This window comes from Miscanthus floridulus, unplaced genomic scaffold, assembly GCF_019320115.1.
Source record: "Miscanthus floridulus cultivar M001 unplaced genomic scaffold, ASM1932011v1 fs_475_5_6, whole genome shotgun sequence".
In the NCBI taxonomy this organism is placed as follows: Eukaryota; Viridiplantae; Streptophyta; class Magnoliopsida; order Poales; family Poaceae; genus Miscanthus; species Miscanthus floridulus.
Genome location: NW_027096810.1, coordinates 3,863 through 27,376, shown reverse-complemented (window position 1 = coordinate 27,376; position 23,514 = coordinate 3,863). Strand labels below are relative to the sequence as shown.

The window sequence follows — 23,514 nt, the reverse complement described above, 5'->3', positions numbered from 1 at the left end:
GTAGAGCTGAGAAGAACATGATAAAACCTATTTCTCGTGAATGATGAAACAATCATTCGACTTTTACTGAAGCCTAAGCATGACTAAGAATTAGACATATCAACCTACACCAACTAGTGGGGTACGACTAGGAATACCTGAATATCAAGGTAATCATGCAACAACGGTATTCGATCAACTCCTAATTACTTAATGCACAACTCACAACACTTAAAGTGTAATAAAGATGTGTAAATACTAGAGAATGGTTTATGCTCCGGGACTTGCCTGCATTGCAGAGGAGGTTAGTATCCACAAACGGACCACTGAAGTTAGACTTGGTACCAGCACCACCGGTGGACGAATCTCCTCCGAAACATAATCAACACACATCTTCTCACTCTCGTATGCACTACACGTAATAGATGATGCTTTGTTCAACATGATGAACTACATGCCATGATGCATGATGAGAGGCATAACAAGTGCATAACAGAACTTTAAACGGGGTTAAGAAAGTTGAGTACAACTTACCTTCACCAAAGAATCTAGGGTTATTATTATAAAAGCATTTTCATTATTAACTAACAAATCAATTAGTTGTTTATCATAAAAGAATTACACTAGCATGCACAAGCAAGTGATTAACATGAAAAGAAATTCACATGGCTTAATCACTTACTCAGGATATTGCTTACAACAAGTACTCAATTCTTGCATACATGCATCTATTGGTTTGATATTTAATTAAACCATTTTAATTATTCAAACAAGTTGATTACAAGCATAGCAAGAAAGGAATTTAATTGCCAAGGAACAACAGGGGTTTGGGTGTTCCAAGGTCCACAATCAAAGTGTAAAACACACCAAAGTCAGTTAAGCATTTTCCTAATTTATTTTAGTATCTATTAATTAGAGGAAAAGGCATTTAAACACATTTAAATTAATTAACCAATTTATAATTATCAAAACAGTACCAACTTTTTGTGAGGGCAGGTATTAGCACATTACATTTACAAATAAAATTTCATGATTAAAGGATTATTATTTTTATCTATAAAAATCATGCAATGTCTTTTTTATAATTAAAAGAGATAATTTTTAAGCATACCAAAAGTACTGAAAATGACCAATTCATATTTTTTTTGTGTTAGAGCATAGCATAACAAGGCTACACACAAAATTTCATATTTTTCTCATGCTCCAATAATTAGCTATGCATTTAACAAGATTCAACATAGAAAAACATTTTCTGAAATTCGAAAAGGGCCAAACCCTTTCTCACCCTGCGCCAGCCAGCCATAGTGGCTGACAGGCGGGACCGGGGTCAAACGCACAGGACTCCCGCGCGTGGCCGCGGGTTCCCGGCCTTTGACCGGTGATTCCTCGCCGGCGACGAGGTTCGTCCCGTCGTATCCCCCTTTGACTCCCGCACCTATCCCCGCTACTGGATGAGCGAAACGGCACCCCGGCGAGCCCGACACCGGCTAGGGTGGCTCGACGACACTCTGGCATGGCGGAGGCGACCGTCGGCGAGTTCGCCGACCATGGGAACTGGGAAGGTCGCCCGTGCGCTCCCCACACTTCACGCGAACTTGCCTACGCTTTCAATCGGTCGGATAGGACACCGCGCGAGCTTGCTCGCGGCCATGGCGGCACAGTGGGACGGCCACACCAGCGCGTTGGTGTTCCGGCCGTTACGACGCGATAGAGATAAAACGGAGAGCACTGGCATGACTAGTGGATCACCACGATCACGTCTAAGTTATCGGTTCAAGCGGGGACGGCACGGATGTGCTTGCCGGCGTTGAGGGCGGACGTGGCGGCGTGAACTCGGCGGCGAGCTTTCATTCTGGCAGAACCTGTGCGGTAGAGGTAAAATCAAGGGGACAGTGAGCATCACAGCGTCTCAAGTAAGCTAAAACACAAATCGGTAGAGCAATAGAGAAGCCAGAGCTGGCCGGCCGCAGTGAGGGTATCACGGCGGCGATGATGGCGCAGCCGCGACGGCTTCTGGCACCGAGAAAGATTATGGCAGTGCGGAACGATGCGAGTGGGTCAAGGAGGAGCGCCAAGAGCAGGCGAGGCTAGGGGAACGACTAATTGGGCTAAGGCGGTGCGGTTGCGAGGAATTGCGCCGGTGAGGAGAGCTCTGCTGTCGGCGGCGGAAAGGAGAGAAGGAGAACGACGTCGACGGCACGGGCTTAAGACGGTGAGGCGAGGCGTGCGCGAACCGTCCAGGCGTTCCAGCAGCTGTTCGCGTGAGCCACGCAGGCAGCTGCGTATCCTTGCACGAGAAGCGTCGCGAAGGAGCTCGGCAGCCAACAGCGGCAAGCAGCTCGGTGGCAACTGCTTCCCCCGGCGATACTGTAGCACTGAACCCTGATATTCTCCTCCCGTTTTCTCGTGATTTTGTAACACGACTTGATGAACGCCTTTAATCAATGTTGTTCAACTACATGAGGTATCCAAGATTGCTTAAAGGACCAACACCAAACTCTTGATGGTTTGCAAGATTTTGAATTTTGAAAGTAGGCATAATGAAACTGAAAAACCAGATCCAGTTTCAGGGTTTTGCAACTGTTTTAGTTAAGCAACTTTGGATAATTAATTAACAGCTAATTACTAGTCAACAATCACAACTAATTACACATTATCATAGATTAAACATTACACCAATCAATGGAAGCAAAGTTGGACAAATTTTATTTATAAAATTTCATTTGAAAATTCACCAAAGATTGAATTTAAACACTATTTTTCAGGGACTTAGGCAGAAACTAAGTTTGAAATTCAGCATCAAGTCCAATCTTTGGGCTCGATTTTAAACATATTTGACTTGAAATCTCAAACAAACTTTTATTCTATATTACATAGCACAATTTAAACAACAAAGTTTATATTAACCAAATTTTAATTGTTTAAGCAAAATCACATATTTAAATTCACAAAGATCCCTAATTACTAACATTGACATGATTTCATGCAACATGGCAGACATATTATAAGAAGCATATGAAACACCACATTTGCTACATAGCAAAGCTATAACTGAAACATCACTTATACAACATATGAAACACTATATATGCAACATGTGAAAACTATAATTGCAACATGAAATGCTTTTATGACATGACACTTGATGCTTATGCTTGATGATGCTCATGATCAAGTTTAATTGCATTTTAACATCTGGGATGTTACAAAAACATCGCTACTCGGGGTGAGTTTAATCGGACTTCGGGGGAAAGTACAGCTTTAGCCCCGTACACAAGGAAAAATGGCGTTTCACCCATGGCCCGATTAGTAGTTGTGCGTACTAACCATAAATTGTAGGTAACTCTTCAACCCACTTTTTGTCATAGGCACTAAGCCTATCGAAAATGTAAGTTTTGATCCCTTGCAGGATTATACCGTTAGCACTCTCTACTTGATCGTTGGTCATTGGGTGATAGACTGAGGACCGATAATACTTAATGGCATGTCTTTCACAAAAATTCTCAAATTTTTCGCTGGTAAATTAGGTACTATTATCCAAGATTATTCAATTTGGTACGCCAAAACACATTACAATGCTCTGCAAAAAATTGACTATATTTTCTTTGGTTATCCGACCCACTCGCTCGGCTTCAACCCATTTAGTGAAAGTATCGATCGCTACAATCAGAAATTTATAACCACCCCGGGCTCTTGGAAAAGGACCCAGGATATCGATGCCCCATGTGGTGAATGGCCAGGACAAAGGGATCATATTTAACACTTGAGCAGGCTAATGAATCTGCCATTTAAAAAACTGACAAGACTCACACGCTCTAACCAACTCGGAGACGTCTTCAAGCGTTGTTGGCCAGTAGAAACCTTGTCGAAAGGCTTTCCCGACTAGCGTTCTATGAGAGGCATGGGACCCACATATTCGTCCATGGATGTCATGGAGCAAACTAATGCCCCTGGTTTAGGTGATACACTTGAGAAGAATCCCATTTCGCCCTCGCTTGTAGAGGGTATCGTCCACCATTTGATAACTCATGGCATATGTAGAAAATAAATCCATAATGAGGACCAAGAGAATACGACTTCATAAAAACACCAATCTTTGATCGGTGTTATGCTTCTTTTGAAGAGGTTTTTCCCAATTCTTTGATCAATACAAATGAAGTTGGTCCATGTTGTATTTATAAAAAATTGGTAAAAACACCTCTTCAAAAGAGGCATAATCCTGGTCAAAGACCGGTGCTATTATAAAAGTTGCATTCTCGATGCTCACTATGGTTTAATTTCTACCTATGCCTTGGAGATATTAGTGTTGTACATTTTCCATACCTTCAACATGTCTCTGAATGGTCCATTAACTGTAAGTTTTGGCATAAATTCTATTGCTGTAGTTATATTTTTTTGCCAACTTATCAATGTTCTTCAAGATGATTTCCTGGGTTGAGATGACTATGTGCCCTTCTATACATCCTCTATAGGTTTCTTGATTACTATAGCAAATTTGATGGGGATAACAAGGGAATTATCTTGTTTGTCCCTGATTCCTTATCTTTGCTTCCTAATGTAGTTAGTAAGTGAATGAACTCTAAATTATATATTCAGCATGTTTCACTTGTTATGACTAAAATTATTGGTCAATTGACATGGCTATTCTCCATAATATGGTGCTTCAAATCCCAAAAATCCCCATCTCTATAATGTCTGCTTTCTCCTCATCAGTTATTCTTCTGTATGAATGCAATATATAGTGAAAGGATGGTTGTGTTCGTCGACGGAATCCTTCACATACCACTATCATGATGCTTTGTCTTGTGTAGTGACCATTTTGCCTTTACACACTATACAACTTCTATTATGTGTCTTCCTTTTCTTATTCTCTTTCTTCCGGTGCTATGCTTCATGCTCACAAAAACCTTCCAAACCGCAAACAAGTTTCCTCAAGATAATCTATTGGTTGGAATTGTACCACTCAACATCACACACTGAACTCTTTATCAAGAGCATATTTGTTTTGACACTAAAATCCTTAATCCTCGCTAACAAACAACCTACTGACAATTTCATATATAGTGCTATGATAGAGACTCCTCACTTAAACCGTCCACGACTAGCTACTATGTAAAAGCATTTACTCTAGTCAAACTCTACTGACATAACTTAATTACAATAAATTCAGAAAATAGAATTATCTTGTATGGTCATAACTGAATTGTAGTTGCAAAAAAATATTAGTGGTTGCAAGATTACCTTCAAGAGCATGGCTGAAAGGTGTCAATTCCCATAAAAAAACATGTATGCCATCTCCTCATACTTTAAACTCACATAACTAACAGTCACATCACCCCATTTTTAATCTTAGCGAAGTAAGATATTGACCACCACTCGACACACATAATGGCTAGTAAAATGCAATATGAAGCAATATAAGGGTTAACAACCTCTATCTTTTATCTTTTGTCAGACATCATCAATGATGTTCCTGTTGTTAATTGTACAACTCAAACTCAAATAAAAGTACCATGAATCTTTACCTAGGTCACATGACATGAGCTCTGCTACAATAAAGAAGTGGTTTGCCATGAATGAGTATAGAGGGGTCACTCTAGATATACAAAATTGGACAACTTATCCAGCCTCAATGCATTTAACGATGCTACCTAAAATATCTACTTCTATGGCAGCAAGCAAAAAATTCCAAATGCAGAAGAGTCCTAGAAGGGAATACACATATGCAGATAGCTAGATAGGATTGATTAGCGCCGAAATGAAGGAAAGTCAATTGAGAAAGACACATACCAAATTTTGCACCAACCGCTAGCGAAGGAAGGCTGGGTAGCAGGGTGGTCGGAGAGGTGTTTCTTCCAAAACTCCAATGCAGGTGAGTCCTGATCGAGGCAACTCTAGGGGCTGAGGGAGCTAAGCTGTAGAGAAAAAGTCAACCGAGGGGCGACAGGTTGCTCCTGCAGTGCTTAGTAGACCAGGGAGCACCGGCGGCAACCCGGAGGTGGGTGTATCTAAACTTCAGCAGCGGTTGGGGAGGGACCTCCGTGACGCGAGGAGCACAGATCTAGAGCCCCTGCCGTCGGCGAGGGGCCCGTCACGCCGTGAGGAGCGTGGATCTGGAGCCCCTGCCACTGGGGAGGGCCCTTCGCGCTGCGAGGAGCGTGGATCTAGAACCGCTGTTGCCGGGGAGGGCCCTCCATGCCACATGAACGTCGGGGGACGCGAGTTGCTGCAGGAAGCGCCCCATGCTCAAGATGAGAGAGGGAGGGAGAGAAGGCTAGTTCGGCTGGAGGGAGGGAGGGAGATAGGGTCTGTGGGGTAGAAGAAAAAACTAGGGTTTCTTTATTATATACCGTGAACTTGCTCCGGGCTGAGATGGGCCTCCGAGACCGATAGTGGGCTCAGCCACATTGACTGAGACATGCCTCTTAAGAGGTCTATCTCTAAAAATGGTGGCCATTTTAAGCGGCGGACCTCTTATGATATAAGAGGCTCACCTTCGTAAATCAATTTTAGGAGACGGATAATTTTCGCCATATCCGTGAATAAAACGACCGCCTCCTAAAATCGTTAGGTATTTTGGGAGACACAAACATTTTGTGACCACCTCCGTTAATGAAATGAGCTATCTTCTAAAATATTTTTTGTAGTAGTGCTATGTTTGGGGAATTCCTAAGGTAGTTAATTAGATTTTCCTCTTCTTTTTATTATAGGCGTGCACCTGTAATTGGAAGAGCTGGTACGCGTAAGCTTTCTCTTATGATCCTACACTAGAAAAGGTCGAATAAGGTTTTTGGGAATCATTCCACGTGACTGTTCATGTTTTTCACCATGATTTGTCTTTCAACCAAGTCAAGCAGTGCAGCGTACCGTCATCTTCATCGCCGACTGCTTCGACCAATCCTCACGACCGTCATCATCAACAACATTGGTCCTCCATCTTAATTGAATTTGGAAACCACACTAATTGAATTTTGAAACAATGTGCACCACTGATTTTTAATGATCATCTAATGTCTAGATTTAATCAAGAGGTCCATGATATACGGCTAATATATATCGACATTCAAAATCAAAATGTTATAGAAATTAACATTTTGATTTCTAAAGCCAAATCCATAGTAAAGAGTCAACACAAATGATAAATAGGTAAATCAAAATTAATGAAAAAAGTATTGTGATTTTTGTTTGTGTGAAAAGACAAAATATATAAATAAAGAACCATGCAACTATGAAAGTAATTTAATTAATAGCAAAATTGATAAAAGTAAGGAAATTATTATTTCAACTTGCACATGGATTTAGAAGCAAAATATTGAACAAAAAAAATCCATAACAAATATAATTAACAAATATCTTAGTTTGGAACAAAGTAAAAATCTAAATTTAAATTTCAATTTAGAAAAAAGTATTTTGATTTCTAAATATTGAAAAACAAGCAAATAAAAACTTAAGAGTATAGTAGAAATTCAAAGAGTTTAGTGTTTTGTTCTCAATGGCTATACCTATGGCTATGATATTAATCCTATAGACTGAGATTGTAACGGACTAGCGGCCTAATGCTATGAAACAATGAGGGAAAAATAAATAAAGAACCCATCATGTATAGAACAATATAAAAAACATAATAGTGTTGAATTCAACCAACCTTACAACAAGATTTTGCCATACTTATATAAAAATAAGAAAACCACAATGGACGATTGTGGGAGGGATCACACACATGTGCAGAAGATGATATCTAAGCTAGACACCAATGTCTTGGGATATATATGAAAATTTATTAAATCACTTTCAAGCCACATGTTAGTCCTACCCGGCCACATTGTACATCTCGCCATCTACTACAACACGAACACCCATATAACAACGAATACATTGCAACGAAACACTAATGCGTTGGGGTTCAAGGGCGGTCAACAATCCGCACGCAAGGGGCGCTCCCGAGCCCACCTCAGAGTTCCGCATCCCACGTCCACGTCCATATCCCGAGCCCACCTCCAGAGCTCCGCATCCCAGATCCCACGTCCAATAAAATAACTGCTCACCCACGCCTAATCAAACTGCGAGCCTAGATCCGATCTCAGACAAAAAATGCCTAGACAGCGACTTAGGGTTCATTCGTATGGTTGCGGCTGCAGTAGGGGCACGCTTGGCATGCAGCGGCGGCGTGCGAAAGAACTTGCCGGTGGTGGAGGCTGGCGGTGGCGAAAGGCCATTACATACTGCAGGTTGGTTCATTTCCAGGTATACCAGCAAATTAATACAGTATATGCAGGTCTCTTTCGTTCATCCACCTCCCTCTCCATCTTGATTCTTTTTGAACGAAACCTCCCACTTCGTCTCGTCTTATATGGTCGTATTGGTGCATTTGTTCTCCCAGGTCCCTGCATATGTATTTGATCTCTTTCAGTCTTTCTCAGATGGGTCAAGCTGTTGGCTAAATCCATGAGATGCAGGCATGCCCTGATCCACTCAATTTGATTTGATCCCCTATATGATTTTTGTTTTTAATTTTCGTTCATATTTCTCATTGATTAGTAAATTTCTGATTTTCCAGTAAACTACAGGTGGAGCGATGGAAGGCATGGATGTCACGGTGGGCTTGAAGTGGGGATCGGTCTACTGGTTGTACTTGTACTTGATGATTCTCCTTGATCTTTTTAACTTCGATTGATTAATAATTAATAAGTGGCGATTTCTCCTAGATGGGAGTCTTCTGGAAGTTGTTGAACTCGTGGAAACAAGGCACACATCTTCTGAACCTTTGGCCCTTTGCACTGTATGCATATTTTCCAAATCACCATATTATAGAAAAGGTAATCATATTACTGTGTTCTAAGAAAAACCTGATACAACTCAATTTATCTACTATGTTCATGGTTTATAATATTTATTTTCTGCACAGGTTCATGAAAATATAGAGACCAAACATAATGCATGCATGTACTAGCAAACTACTTAACTGAAGTACTGAACAGCAAAACAAATTTATAAATAGATTTTTTTTTTCGTCAGGCCCATTTTTTATGCTTACAGCTTCTTCAGCAACTTTGCTGTGGCATAATAGATGCAGATATCATTGCAGCTACTAATATTTTAGTAATCAGATGGACTACTTTTCTTGTTCAGTGTATCAGGAACTGAGGCTTATGCAACCTCTGCAGAACTAACTGTATGTGTGAACTGGTACTTCCATTCTTTCCATAATTATATTCCAAAAAGTTGTAATCCTCTACATGGTACTGGGTAACCTGCAATTGTATTGGCTAGAATAGAGAATCAGCTCTGCTCGAATGTAAAATCTCTGTTGTTAATCTCACCATCTCAGTTGTTCTAGCATCCTCGCACAATGGAGATATGCTCCCCACTCTATATACCCAGTTGGTTTCAGAATGGAGTGTTGTTTTAAACATAATTTTTTTGGGAGAAACTCAATCTGTTCCATCTGCTAGCACACTAGCTTCCTCAGCATGTGTTGAATAAAACACTAGGCGCTAAATTTATTCTTCACTAATCTTTGAAGTGTAATGGGCTTCCTCTCTAAACATGTTTGCAAATTGCAGTATGATTCCAATGTGCTAAGGTTGAGATATATTCCAACACTGCAAGTCAAATCATAGTATATTTGTGCAATGGATTGGTGACGGAGGCTAGCATTTGTTAGAGCAGGACGCTGTGCTAGTGTGCTGGTAGTGCCTTCAACCATAACTATCCCTCTTCCTACTTTGGTTCAGGTTAGATTGTGAATCATGTCCCACCTGTGTGGGATTTTTTTTCACCTACCAGATCAGTAATATTTTAGTTTCTTCTGTTCAGGTGGATCAAGCAAAAGTATTTTTTTTTTTGCACCTACTAGCTAAAGTATTAGCTGGTAAAAGTATTTCACTATAGATCGTATCATATTAACCAAATGCGATTTTCTCTATCAGTGAAATTAATTAAGACTTTTGGATCAAGGATGTGAACTACCAACTGTACTAGTAGATTTAAGATATGATTCTTTTTGTTGCACAAATATTGTTTTTATATTTGATCTGATCCACTAGTATTCTGTTAATTCAGTTTGGCAGAACCTACAGAATTGTCTGAATGTTATAGAATCATCAGTTTCTGACCATCTAAAACCATGGCATCCTTATTTTAGGTGGTACAAGAAGTCAAGAACTTCACAGACATGGTATGGTCACTTTAATAACACAATGAAATTGTACTGCATATATTCAATGTCCATGGTTTTACTCATTTGACATTTGAGATATTTCAATAACAGAGTTTCTTCTGTGTAGAAGTTTGCATGTACAGTTTACTCTAGATTTTTTTTGTGCTGTTGCAGTCACCGGATTTCAGCTCCTATCTTACATTTTGATTGCTTTTGAGGGATAATCTTCAGAGTTAAGGGTGGTATCAATTGTACTTCGTACTACAAGTTTACTAATATTTCATTTTTGGCAATCAGGCAATATTTTTTCTTGAACTGCTATAATACTGTATGGACTTCAATGATTGATATTTGTGTAAGATATAAATTTTTTCTGCTCATCATATGATGCTAGTGTATAAGACATCTCTTAAAACTTCATATTATCCCAATTTGATTTTACTTCAAAGTGTCGCATTAAAGTAATCCAACTTTCATCTTTAGGTCAAGAAGATAAATGGATGATCACATCGGTGGAATACTAGACTAAACTGAAGGAAGGAGAAAGGAGGGCTGCTAGCATTCCAAGAGGGATCCCTTTATGTTTATATTTTACTACCATAGAAACCTGTACTATGAACAAAAACTGCGTCGTGTATTATGTGGATGGTAGTCATTGTAATGCAACAAATTCTTAATACTATATGGCTGAATATGTTTATTTCCTTTGTGTTGGCTGATCTTGCACTGCTCATTAAATTGTACACGCATGATCTGGATTGTTTTATAAATTTATTCATTGTGATATTAATGACAGCATGGTTTATTCCTCGCAACATATATAAGTGTTGCAACAAACTTAATCTATATGTTGCAACAAGCAATATAAGTCGCTCACTCATGGTTTGTACATACACATATAAGCGTTGCCGTAACCCACCATTATGCGTTGCAATTGCAACGCTTATTAGTACATGTTATCAACACATAAATGATTGTTGCAATAGATCCTTGCAACGTCACTTTAGGTAACACATATTAGATGCGTTGGTATAGACCCTATTAGAAACCCGGCGCTGGCGGTGGGGAACGAGCACTCGCTGTTGCTGTCCATGGCCATCGATCACCGCCACGTCTTGCTGTATATGTGATAATGTAATAACAGAGCTACGGTGTTATATTTTAAAGCTTAAGGATGGGTGTACGAGCTAGATCGTAAGAACGAGAAGGCGTGGGAACGTGAACATTGTGCGTGGACGCTGCGGTCTACGCTATATAGGGGACGAATGCGGTCATTTTACCTTGTGGGCGACGACGAAGACGACTTGACCATGCCGTTAACGTTGTGGGCTGGCAGTTGGGCCTGGCCACATCCGTGCACCATCATCACGGTGCGTACGTCACTCCTGACGCGCGCTGCCTTCGTCACAAGTTTTCCGGTGGAGTCTAAGTCGTTGGGGGTTGCTCTCTCGGAGTCGATCGGATCGCATGAAATGAAATGGTGATTTTTTTTAATTTTAACATTTTTTTAAACTAATTTTAAATCTGACACTGTTTTATTTTTTTTAAACTAACACTTTTTGCCGCGCCTATTTCCCTGGCGCGGCGAAACGCCTGTGCCGCGTCATGCATGGTGGCGCGGCGAGAGGGATGACGTGGCGACAACCAGGGCGCTGACCGGTGACGTGGCAGGGTCTGCCGCGCCACCGATCTTGGCGCGACAGTGACGCGCCACGACGCATGGCGTGGCAAGGAGGGGATGATTTGATGGGTTGCAATAATGCTGCTTCTATTACCACCAGCACTAACACTAGCACCAGGGAGCTGGCCAGGACTGATGGTACTTTTTTGGCCTACAGGTATCTTTTTTGGACTTTGGACTGGGCCGGGCTGAGCTAAAAAAGGGGAGTTGTTTTCGGCCTAGAAAAATCCTATCCACGACCATCCTACGAGTAAAGTTGGTTAGGCTCAAACTGCCCACATATTTTCTACAGTGGAAAAACTATACCATAACGAATGGGCCTATGGTCTAGTGGTAGGATAGTCTAGTGGGATGCTATCCACCAGGGGTTAAACCCAGGTGTTCGTATCTTTTTCTAAAATTTTTCTAAAAAAATTAGGGCATACGTACGCGTACGTGTTCGGTGATACTGCGCGTTTTCCGCGCACTAGAGGCTGGAGAGCCCATCAATCTCTTCTCTGCGTATGTAAAATCAGCGTTTCATCACTTGCAAGCAAGAGAATCAGACCAACTATTATAAAAGTTAAAAAAAAACTAAATCCAACTTAAAACTCAATCCTAACACTAAAAGGTCATCCGAAGAAAGCAAAGAATTGTAAAGGTGGCGCTTCTAGCGATGGACAAACATGGATGTGATGTGCTTATTGTTTTTTCACACCATTCTAGGTTGCTCTTATAAACGAGTCGCTCAGACAAAAAAAAACTATATTTGTAGTGGAAAAAAAAAGAAAATAAAATGGTGATGTACAACTTTATGAAGACAACCTACAGAGATTAGAAGGCTACGAGATGGGGGAAGAACTCGCTTGGTCATCAATGGAGAGATTTGAGAATACGAAACGGGGAAGAGCTCGGCCTGTGTCGTCAACGGAGAGATATTTGGGAGGAAACGGGGAAGGGTTGTGTCAGTATACTAGAGAGAGATTGAAACAAGAGTCCCAATCCAAGTAAGGCCTCCTTCGGTTATGCTAGGAATCGTTCCAGCTGATCAAGATTATCAAAAAATAGTGAACCATTCCAACTGGGAACCGTTTTAGAAAAACGAACAAGGCCAAATTAAACACGGTTTGGGCCGTCACGTACTCACATCTACGTTTGGGATGTGATATCCACTACTACTTCTCTTCCGGCTTGCGGCGGGCGTTGGGGAAAAAGGATAAAAAATCAGGTTGCTGGAAGATGGCGTCGCCGTCTGCTTTCAATTCTCATCGTCGGACGACGTGCATCTTTTATTTTGTCGATGAAACATGGACGACATCTTTTATAAACATAAACATGGACGACACCCCATGACCATGAGAGAGAAGGGACGCATGAAACATGGACCCCCATGACCATGAGAGAGAAGCGCCGGAACGCGCGCACCTGGCCGTGTTCTCCCGCTATAAAAGGGACGCATCCAGCAGCACACACATCCACCCACCACACCTGATACTCCTCATCAGTTCCAGGCTCCAAACCAGCCCCCCGCACGAATGGCCAACCAGGGAGAGCTGCTGCCTAATCACGCCGACGTCCAAGCACAAGCAGGCCACCGCGACCACCAGGTCTTCGACGCCGCACGCGCGCTGATGCTGCTAGGAGCAGCCGCCGCCGTCTCAATCTCAACCTCAACCGTGTCCGTGTGCAATAGTAACCCCGACACCACGTGGGTCTTCTTCCTCGCTTTCGTCACCTGGCTGCTCGGCGTGTGCCTCCTTTCTCTGGTGCCAGTGGCAGGTCGCTTCCCAGAAGCTGATCGTTTGGCCGGCGCTGCCATCGACAGCACCGTCGCCGTCTTCAGGCGCTTCTTCATCCCATGGAACTAGCTTTATCATGTTGTGCGCATGGGCAGTGAGCAGGCGGTGGTGATACGTACGTTTTAGTGTGCTTTATTAGTATTATGTAGCTCGATAAGGATCTACATACGCATTATTTATTTTTCTTTGTTATTCCTGCCTTCCTGTGTACTTTGTCCGTCTCTCTCCAAGCTCGCTCTCCTCCGAAGAATGTATTATGTTCGCCGTGTAATAATGTATGTATATGTAAACTTAGCGTGAGTGATCAGGTTGTTGTGCGTGCATGTTAATTAATGTTAAACGGGCTGTGCCATTACCACTATAGCATATGCTGGGCCGGTGCTTCCTCACTCTACCAGGTCCCATAATTTAAAGGAACATAAGCCTCAGTTTCCGCGGCCCAATCAGTCCAGGCTAGGTGAGGCCCGGCCAGACGTTAGCAGGAGAACAGGCCTGTGTAACTTAAGGCCCATCCAAATTTGCCGAGCAGACAAGCCCCCCCCCCCCCCCACCCCCACCCCCTATTGGCTGGCCAGTCACAGCACTAGACATTTATTGGCGGTGGACTGCCCGCCAGTCACAGCACTAGACATTTATTGGCGGTGGACTGCCCTTCCCCTCCCTCATATTCCACAGCAGCTTGTGTGCCCTCCTTTTTCTCTCTCTCTCTACAAACAAAACAAACGATTGCGAAAGACACACGAGGACACGGAGAGAGATGAGAGAGAGTGATGACTCGACTGATGAGAGAGAGAGGTCCTTGTACACCCCTCTTGGACCTCGGAGTGGGCCCCACCAGGTGAAAAAGTTACGTTGGGTCTCGCTGTTTGCCATTTTCTCGTTGTTCATTGGGCACCCTCTTTTGAGGATTAATGCGAAAGGCCTTCAGTTAATAATATTAAGATATGCGTCGTGATCCTTTACATTGCACCTTTAATTTTGGCTCATCTATGCAAGGTGGAAACAACAAAAATCATTGCTCTAACTTCTCGGTAAGTGATGAATGAAATTGAAGTTAAGAAGCTTAATAAGGGGTAGTAAGGTCTTTTATCTTGTTTGCTAATTTATCCTAAACTTGCTAGAAATAATCTATTGTTTCATCTAGGGACAGAGGGAGTATCTAACTGTTATGAAGCTCATAACTACGGAGTATATGATTAGGATCACATGCAAATTGAAAGACAACCACTACGTCAAATATGATTTCCAGAGACGGCTAATAAGCATTTGTAGGGGCGGTTTGGCCAGCTGCCTCTATCATACTGTCTCTACAAATTATGTATTTATAGGGGCGGTTCCCAGACCGCCTCTACAGATCGATTTGTAGGGGTGGCTACAGTACCAGCCGCTCCTATAATATCTATTTGTAAGGGCGGCTACAGTACCAACCGCCCCTACAAATCATTTTTCCGCTAAAAAAATTCAAATTACCAACACGTGCTCCCCCAAATCATTCAGTGACGAGTAAAATACATGATCAAGTATCCTGGCAAACTTGACTGTAATATTGTGGCCCAAACAAGATTGTTTAGCCAAAAGTTTTTAAACATCTTCTATAGTATAAGAATCACAATAATAACAAACAGACTCATATTATGACAACAAAACATATATCTATATCACAAAAAGACCAAGCAAACACTCAAGTGCTAACAAAGCAAAAAAAATAGAGGTAGTAAATTCTTTAACTATTCCTAAAGTTGTGCCAGCGGGTGATCTTCTGAAGCCTTGTGCTCATGCAGGATCATGCCAAAAAAAAAGGAAACAGGAAACAGAAAGATGAGCTATGGCACGACCACATGTACAGAATGCTATGACAAAACAAAGGCTCCACACCATAACAGACCCCATCAAATGCAACATTTACTAAGTCTTAATGAATCTCACTATATTTAATTTAACTGCAAGCAGCGAGAAAAACATAACCAACAAAGCTAAGCTGGAAACAAGTAGCTCTGAACATGCAGTCTATACTCAAAACTACTAATTCAGATCATACTTTAATCTGTCATGACAGTTCTAGGTGAACACAATAAGGATTGCAATTGCAGACAGGCTTATATATGAGAACAAAAATACTCTCACCTATCTTCCCTGGTGCTTCCTTTTCTGCACGAAGTACCTAAACAACATAAAATAAAATACTTGAGTTAGCTACCAAAAAATTTATGTGTGTGTGTTTGGGGGGACCAAATATGTGTTTCATGGCTTAGTTTTAAGCCCTAATTTATGATCTCAGATTGCATAGGATTAAAGCACAAGGTGAAAATGGAGTTCTTGAAGCAGTAAAGCCAACATTTATGAGAAGAATATATCAGAACATACATGTGCTGCAAAACTAATGACAGCCAAATAGAGAAGTGACTACAAGGGCATGCTACATTGCTTAGAACTGTGATGTAATTCGTTACTCACATACTCAACAAATGCTTAGAGGATACTTCACTGATGACATCAGAACACAACAACAATATATATATCTATGGTTCAGGATCATGCTAATAAAATGGGAAAAAAATAGAAAATACTTTACAACCAGATAATGCAGTACCTCTCCAAGAATGCAAGGTTAAATTGCAGTAAGTAATCAATTTATTGTAACTTACTGATCAGCTCTTGAAAATAAAAAACCAACCAGTCAGCTCCGCAGGTTGCTGAGCCTGCAAGGACACGGCAAATTAATGTAATTGTATACATTTTTATTTTTGTACAGTATTATAGATAAAATTGTACACTGATATATCAGAGAAATCTTGTATCATTAACGAATACACTTTGCTTATTTCTTTCACTGAAATATTTACTAAAGAATAGCTGCGAGATGTCAATAGCCTCAAATCAATTTTTTTGATAGGCCTTAAGCAAAATTAACTCTTTGACCCACTCAGTGTTACATCCTGGAATATTTTAGAAGATACAGCATAGAAAATAGAACTTGTTTAGAAGTGAACTTGTTTAAAAGTGCAATGCAATACAGCATAGAAGATACCTCCTAGAATATTTTAGATACAGGAGGCAGGCCACCATTAATCCTAGAGAGGAGCCTGAACATCCTTGAAAGATCTTCAACCTACAGTAACAAATATATCATAAAAATTTTAGTAAGATTATACCCCTATCAACTCTTGGCATATATAGGCATGTGATTCTATCTATCAAACACCATTCATGTAATGATAATAAAAAGTGAGATAAATTAAAAAAAATGGCCTGATACAAACCTCCATCAAACTCGGTTCAGTATTAGCATGAATGCTCAAGACCTCTTATATGGAAAAGCAGTATATGTAATACTCATGCACTGAGTCTTAATGTGAAAAGCAATATATGTAAGACGGTGCATATTAAGCCACTAGGGTTCGGATTAGCATGTAGGAGGAGAATTTGCAAATCACGGCCAAATTGAAACTTTCTCCCAAATACCCGAAACCCTAGATCATGATTTTCGCCCTTTTACCCTAAATTTCAAAATGGAAACCCTAATTTCTACTAAGTTTGGCCTTGGGACCTCTTACCTTAGCTCGGCGCCGTCACTGCCATCATGCTTGGGCACGGCGGCGCCTCTGACGTGTCCTCACCCCGACACCACCATCGCGCATTAGGACCCGTCGTGCCACTGCCGTGGATGAAGAACACGGCTCGCTGTGACGCCTGTTACGGACCGCGCCACCTCGCCGGATTGCGCGGTGGAGGCCACCGAGGCGACGGCCATGATTCATCGCCACTGCCTCTGCGGAAGAAGCCCCACCAGGATCGATATGTGAGGGAGAGGGAGAGGGAGAGGGAGAGGGTGAGGGAGAGTTAGGAAGAGGGAGACAGGATCCGCCAGCCACTCACCTAGGAGATGAAGCTCCACCTTCAGAGCTGCGGCTATGGGCAGATTTGGGCCGTCGTCGAGCAAGGGGAGGAGATCCAGAGCGCCATTGTTGCGGACGGGGAAGAAGCTGCGCTCTTCGCGCATGGTTGACGAGGTCACGAACAGAGGAGCAAACCACGAGCGCGACGGGCGTCGCGACGGGAGGAGGTGGCCACGGGCGGAGCGCAGTTGCGAGAGAGAGAGGACGGGGGCGACGGATGGATGGAAGGAGACGGAGGCCGACAGAGATGGGTCCCGATGCGATGAACGGAGAACCAACTGCACGAACAGAAAAAACAGCCGACCATAGGAATCAACGAAAACCAAACCAAATCAAAAGGATTCGATCCCTAACTTTGCACAGGCCATCACAAGTGGGTTAGTGAGGATACTCCAAGAGATCATCGCCCAATTTTCTACCCAATCTTCGGAAAATTTCAGATCAAGCCAAGAACACGTAAAAGTCCCCCAAAACGAAAATCGTTGATTTCTCCGTGCTCGAGTCGATTCAATCAAATTAACTCGTAGGATAGCTTCAAATCATGTCATAGCACGAATCAACGCAAAAAGAACGAACAGATTTGGTCTCAAATCGACGAATCGAAAAATCCCCTAAAATAGCTCCGAAAATCACAGCAAAGGAAAAAGTCAGATTTGGAGAGGAGAACAAGTGCAGCACTACGAGCCGCGGGTCTAGAGCTCATCGCCCGAGGGGGGCGCTGCCACGCCGCGCGGGCGGGCGAGGAGCCGCGGCCATCAGCGAGGGCGAGAGAGAGGGAGGGGAAGGGAACACGGGAAGAGTCGAGACGGAGAGAGAGAGAGGGGGGGAGGGCAATAGATATTTTAGGGTGACTCTGTACTGTACGTAGGGCATTTGTAGGGGCGGCTCAATCACTAGCCGCCCCTACAAATAACGACACCGGGGGCGGCTGGTGAGTGAGCCGCCCCTACAAATCCGACCTATTTGTAGGGTCGGCTCGTATCACCAGCCGCCCCTGCTGTTCCATTTGTAGGGGCAGCTGGTCTCGTGGGTCTCCAGCACTTCACTGTAGGGGCGGCTCCATCACCAGCCGCCCCTACAAAAAATTTATTCCGTCGCTACAAATCGTTTTTCACGTAGTGAACAACATGTAAAGAGGCTGGAGATAGCTAGCTAGAAATATATTTGTGGATGTCCCGGGGAACTGGGTTTCACATTAATTATGTACTTGCAGGCAATATTTTTTTTATTCAACTTGCAGGCAATCTTAGCAAGGTGAAAAATAGGCATCTTGATCATTAGTTGGTAGTAGTAAAAAAGATGATGATATGGTGGAAGCATCGTAGGATGACGGCGGCCGTGTGACTGGGACTGATATAGTGGTAGTAGATATCTAGAGATGGCAGGTACATGGTTTGTTTTAATATTTACACAAGCTAAATTCGTGCACTATGCAGATTCTCAATAGAAATTAGAAAACAACAACAAAATAAAAAATTATCAACGTTTAATTTGATCTGCAATGCAACTTGGTTCTGCTGACTTTATTTGACAAGCGATTCTGTCATCACAAGATATTCTAGATGGCGGATACATTCTAGATTCACGTTAAGAACTAGGAGTATATATCGATATAGTGGAAGCATCATTGGATGACGGCGGCCGTGTGACAGGGACTACTCCGGGAAAGCGTGAAAACGAGAGACATGCTTTAGGATTCGTGTTGATGGATGAGCTACCGCCCACACATGCTTTAGGATTCGTGTTGGTGGACGAGCGAGCTGCCAACGAGAGACACCCCCAGAAAGACGCGCTTTTAGGAAGGTCGTCGGACGACATCGTTTTCTAGGACCCCACATGATTGCTACTTTGCGCACAAAAAGACATCCGCCAATAACACATGCCTTGTGGCGGGCTGATCTGAATTCTGATAGCATGCATGCAGTCCAGATCTGTATCTCCGCGGCGGTGATCGATGTCTATCTACATGCAGCTGCAGTTAGGAGTATGTCCATTGTCGGAACGTGATTTTCCTTAAAAAAAATTGTCGGAACGTGATTTTTCTTAAAGGGTGGTTAGGCTGATATTAAAGACGACTGATAAATTAGCTGAAGCTGTTTTATTATAAAAGAAAAATATTCTGATAAACCGGTTAATAAGTTCAAACAAACAGACCCGCATGCTGGCTAGTCGCGTTGAACGAGTTTAATGCCTGCAATTGCAGACAAGCAGGCTGTTCGCTCGTGCCAGCCTCTCGGGAAATGGTCGCACGAGCCGAACTTCCCTTTGTTCTTTCTCGGGTGGGCAGCACAGCATGCCATGCCTGCCGATGCGACAAATCAAGTCACCAAGACCACTGGATCGAACGGTGCTCAATGGCAGGGAATCTTTGCCGATTTGATCATTCATTCATTGATAGATAGATAGTAGATTACATATGCTCACGATTTATGTTCGTCCAAGAGCTGTTGGATATAGTATGGACTTGCCCATATAATATTTAATAAATCAAATAAAATTTTATGGTACGTAACATTAAACGTTATATGGTTTAATACCGTATAGGATTTTGATTAAACGTTTACTCAGCTTATATGGTTGGAAATTATCCATCTTAATTGAGAAGCTGAGAAAAGGACAAAGGAGGGCCACGCGTGCACGCCGTCGCCGTCGACCGGGCCGGGCCACGCCATGGCAGGCGGCGAGCGGGCGGACGTGGCCAGGTTTTGCCACTTAATCCACATAATCACGGGAATTTCTCTCCTTTATGGTGGAGGCGAACTGATTGCGCCAGTTACCGTCTCTTCCGCTCTCCGTCTCCTGGAATTCTCCGCTGCCTTTCTCCCTTCCTATCGTGGCCATAAATCTGCAGTCCTTCGTCAGTCCACTTCTTCCGCTTCGCTTTCGAGAGAGATCACATCTCAGTTAATCCACATAATCACGGGAGTGCCATGCGTGCGCCGTCGCCGCGGGCCAGGCCAGGCCATGGCAGGCGGCGAGCGGGCGGACGTGGCCAGGTTTTGCCACTTAATCCACATAATCACGGGAGTTTCTCTCCTTTATGGTGGAGGCGAACTGATTGCGCCAGTTACTGTCTCTTCCGCTCTCCGTCTCCTGAAATTCTCCGCTGCCTTTCTCCCTTCCCATCGTGGCCATAAATCTGCAGTCCTCTGTCAGTCCACTTCTTCCACTTCGCTTTCGAGAGAGATCACACCTCAGTTAATCCACATAATCACGGGAGTGCCACGCGCGCGCGCGCCGTCGCCGCCGGCCGGGCCGGGCTAGGCCATCGCAGGCGACGAGCGGGCGGACGTGGCTAGGTTTTGCCACTTAATCCACATAATCACGGGAGTTTCTCTCCTTTATGGTGGAGGCGAACTGACTGCGCTAGTTATCGTATCTTCCGCTCTCCGTCTCCTGGAATTCTCCATTGCCTTTCTCCCTTCCCATCGTGGCCATAAATCTACAGTCCTCCATCAGTCCACTTCTTCCGCTTCGCTTCCGAGAGAGATCACATCTTAGCAGCCCTTTGGCTTTCTTCGTCCTGTACCTCTACGCGCATGGAGGAGCGAGAGAGCAGGTGCCTCCGGAGCCCTCGTCCGCCTGCGAACCCTGCACGGGGTGTGCAGCGATTAGGTTTTTGGGGACCGATTAAGCGACTCCTCGCTGAACTCCTCCCCGTCTTCTTCCTGGTGATTATTGGAATCCGTTCCTGTCTTCTCCTTGTGGATCGCTTGCGGAACTTGTCTGGTGACTGTTCGTGGGACTGCACTGTGAATACCATCTTGCATTGACTGTGGTCCATGACTTTGAGCAACGCACTATGTCGACTAGTGCGAATAGAGCCTCCGATGCTCTCGACATGGGACCCTCCGCTAGGTACAATCTCAACTCTGTGTTTACCGTATTTTGTGTTCTTACTGTATCGATCTGTATGTCATTCTTGCAGGTTGTAGCGTTTGTTAGTGATATACACATGCACATATACGTCGTCACAAACCTTCTGATGTTTTATTTCTGGATTAAATTGATCATGAAAATGCCTAATTGTCTAACAATCCAGAAACCTAATATTAGGCAATTTTCTGTCAGTGGTTTTGCTGCTGCTTTGAAGCTAAATAATTTTGATGGCAAGAATTTTATGATATGGCGTGCCAAGATGATATTATGGTTGACTGCGATGAATTGCTATCACGCCGCACAAGGGAAGCCTGAACAATTTACTCCTAAGGAGGACCAAAAGTTCTTGGCTGCTGATAACCTGTTTTGAGGCGCCATGATTAGTGCACTTCATCCTAAGTATGAGAAAAACTACATATCTTGCACATCAGGCAAATAATTATGGGATGCTCTTGAGGAAAAGTTTGGAGTTTCTGATGCTGGTAGTGAGCTGTACCTTATGGAGCATCTATATGACTGCAAAATGGTTGAAAACCGTTCTGTAGTCGAACATGCTCATGAGATACAGGCGCTAGCAAAGGAACTAGAATATTTCTCATGTTTGTTGCCCGACAAGTTTGCTACTTCTCTAAAACACAAGAGACAAGAGTTTAACGTGGCTGAACTTATTGGATCTCTTGATGTTGAGGAGAGGGAGAGAGCAAAAGACAACCGTGGAAAAGGAGTTGAGTCTTCCACTGCCAATATGGTGCAGAAGAAAAATTTATTTGCATCCCATAATAAAAAAGAACAAGAACATGCAAGAAAACAACAATACAAAGCCTAAGCAAACTACTCAGTTTAAGAAGAAAAACAACAAGAAAGGTAGATGTTGCTTTGTTTGCGGGAGTGATGAGCATTGGACAAGTGCGTGCCCAGACCGCAAATATAAGCAAGAAAAAAAATCAGCAAACGTGGTGATTAGCGAGACTAGAGGAGGAACATCTAGGTATGGTAATTATTTATCTTTTGTTCTTTCAGTTTGTCTTTCACCTGAGTGATGGATGGTAATTATTTATCTTTTGTTCTTTCAGTTTGTCTTTCACCTGAGTGATGGATGGACAGCGGTGCTAATATTCATGTGTGTGCTGATGTTTCTTTGTTTACTTCCTATCAGGCCGGCAGGACCGGAGCCTTGCTGATGGAAAACGGTTCGCATGCACGTGTTCTTAGTGCTGGTATAGTCATTTTGAAGTTTGCTTCGAGAAAGACGGTGCTATTAAAGAACGTGCAACATATCCCCTCCATCAAGAAGAATCTTGTTAGTAGTTCTCAAATGTGTCGTGATGGCTTTAAAATTATGCTTGAGTCCAATAAGTGTGTTGTGTTGAGACATGAAACATTTATTGGAAAAGGTTATGATTACGAAGGCTTGTTCCGCTTATCTTTGCTTGATGATGTGTGTAATAAAGTAGTGAACAATGTTAATGTTTTGGATGAGTCAAATATATGGCATTCACGACTTTGTCACATCACACGGCTTGCAAATCTGAATTTAATCCTGAAATTTAACTTAGTCAAAGATTCTAAGTGCCAGGTGTGTGTGCAATCGAAACAACCGCGCAAGCCTCACAAGGCTGTTGAGGCGAGGAACTTGGCACCATTAGAACTCGTTCATTCTAATTTAAGTGAAATGAATGGTGAATTGACTAAAGGCGATAAACGATACTTCATGACATTTATAGATGATTGTACTAGATTTTGCTACGTGTATTTATTGAAAACTAAAGATGAAGCGTTGCATTATTTTAAAGTCTATAAAGCTGAGGTAGAAAATCAACTTGAGAAGAAAACCAAGCGTTTGCGGTACGATTGCGGGAGAGAATATTTCTCAAATGAATTTTCTGAGTTTTGCGCGGTGCATGGAATTATTCATGAGAGGATGCCACCATACTCACCACAGTCCAATGGGATTGAAGAGAGAAAGAACCGCACTCTAACTGATTTGGTTAATGCCATGTTAGATACTACGGGACTATCTAAGGAATGGTGGGGTGAGGCTATATTGACAGCGTGTCATGTTTTGAATAGGGTGCCCACCAAGAACAAAGAAATTACACCATTCGAGAAATGGGAGAAGAAGAGATTAAATCTTTCTTACCT

The 23,514-nt window shown here is 42.8% G+C and overlaps 1 long non-coding RNA gene across 5 annotated transcripts; it reads left to right on the top strand.

The window, feature by feature from the left end:
* The first annotated feature begins 8,059 nt into the window (after positions 1-8,059).
* LOC136531921 (uncharacterized) lies at positions 8,060-10,784 on the top strand. 5 transcript variants are annotated; one of them, XR_010778128.1, is made up of 4 exons: positions 8,060-8,207; positions 8,360-8,435; positions 8,537-8,795; positions 9,109-10,784. It is a non-coding gene; the product is annotated as an uncharacterized lncRNA (long non-coding RNA). The 5 variants fall into 5 exon arrangements; XR_010778130.1 differs by having other exon boundaries at positions 8,547-10,784; XR_010778126.1 differs by having other exon boundaries at positions 8,537-10,784.
* The last annotated feature ends 12,730 nt before the right edge of the window (positions 10,785-23,514 follow it).